Here is a 1566-nt window from a genome sequence, read left to right as displayed (position 1 = left end):
TGTTTTAATTGATAACAATATATTATGGAATATGCTTTAATTCTTCATAATAACTCATAGAATTATTTTGATATCATATAATAAATAGCTGGCGGTGTCATTTGTGAACAAATTTCTAAGAAAATATTGCACATTATTCTAATTTCTAAGAAAAAAACTATAACCATATAAATCATAATTATATTGATATGTAATAATCTAACTAAGTTTGGGCATATCATAATCTTTCTTAAGAACTATTATTGTAATATAAAATTTATTTTATGTAAATTTATGTGCATTATATATTCATTCTCAGTGGAACTATTTTGGATACCAACTTCTTAAAACAGCTTTCTAGAACAAAAATTAAAAAATTTATACTAAAAAGCTGTTTTAAGAAGCAGTAAAAAAGCCATCCCAAACGAAGCCTAAGTCATTTAGTTTATTTCAACAGTGATTTATTCCCTTGAAATTATTGCATTAAATTGCAATCATCATGGATGAACAAATAAATACATATTATTGAATTTAGTTGCTCTTATAATATTACCAGTGGATAAAATTTATTAAAATTATTCATTTTTTTAAATCATTTATTAATTTTCAGCTAAAATCCTCCAAATGACCTTCTAGGAGATCCTTTCAAGCCAAATAATAGGAGAAATTATTCTATGCAGACACCGAACGACACACCAAATTCATCCGGAAACGAATCAGAACACGCCACATCACCTGATGCACAAAACAAAGCCTAAATCATTTACTTTATTTCAACAGTGATTTATTCCCTTGATGAATTATTGCATTAAATTGCAATCATTATGGATGAACAAATAAATACATATTATTGAATTTAGTTGCTCTTACGATATTACCAGTGGATAAAATTTATTAAAATTATTCATTTTTTTAAATCATTTATTAATTTTCAGCTAAAATCCTCCAATTGACCTTCTAGGAGATCCTTTCAAGCCAAATAATAGGAGAAATTATTCTGTGCGGACACCGAACGACACACCAAACTCATCCGGAGACGAATCAGAACACGCCACATCACCTGGTACACAACCGCATACACAATAAAAAAGTGATGTTGCACGTTCTAATTCACCTCCAAGCAACGTCCGTATCTACATAGAATAATTTATCTAATAATATAGCTTATCCAATGAATATGATCCAACATTCAATAAAATTTCAACCATCCAATATCTTTATGTTTCATTTGGACAGCTTTCTTAATACTTTATAAAACAAATTCTTAATAATAATAAAAAAATTGGAATTAATTTTTTTTTTTTAAACTGCTTTTGAAAGCATTGAGAAAACTATCCCAAACAAAACCTTAATGTTAGACAAGTTAGCCAACTGCAACGTACCAATCACACTGAGCCTATAATCTTAATTTTTATTTTTTCAAGAAACTTAACAGTTTTTAGGCTTGGTTTAACATTTCGGAAAATATTTAGAGTTATGTGTAATATTGGCTATGTAGAAGATTATCTATAAGGAAGTTAAGTGTAATTAGCCAAATCAATAATAATAAGCTGTCTTAAACCGCAAAGTAAAACAGAAAATGGACGC

The sequence above is a fragment of the Dendrobium catenatum genome, unplaced genomic scaffold, assembly GCF_001605985.2.
Source record: "Dendrobium catenatum unplaced genomic scaffold, ASM160598v2 fragScaff_scaffold_501, whole genome shotgun sequence".
NCBI lineage: Eukaryota > Viridiplantae > Streptophyta > Magnoliopsida > Asparagales > Orchidaceae > Dendrobium > Dendrobium catenatum.
The sequence above is the reverse complement of the archived record's forward strand: the minus strand, read 5'-3'. Positions refer to the sequence as shown.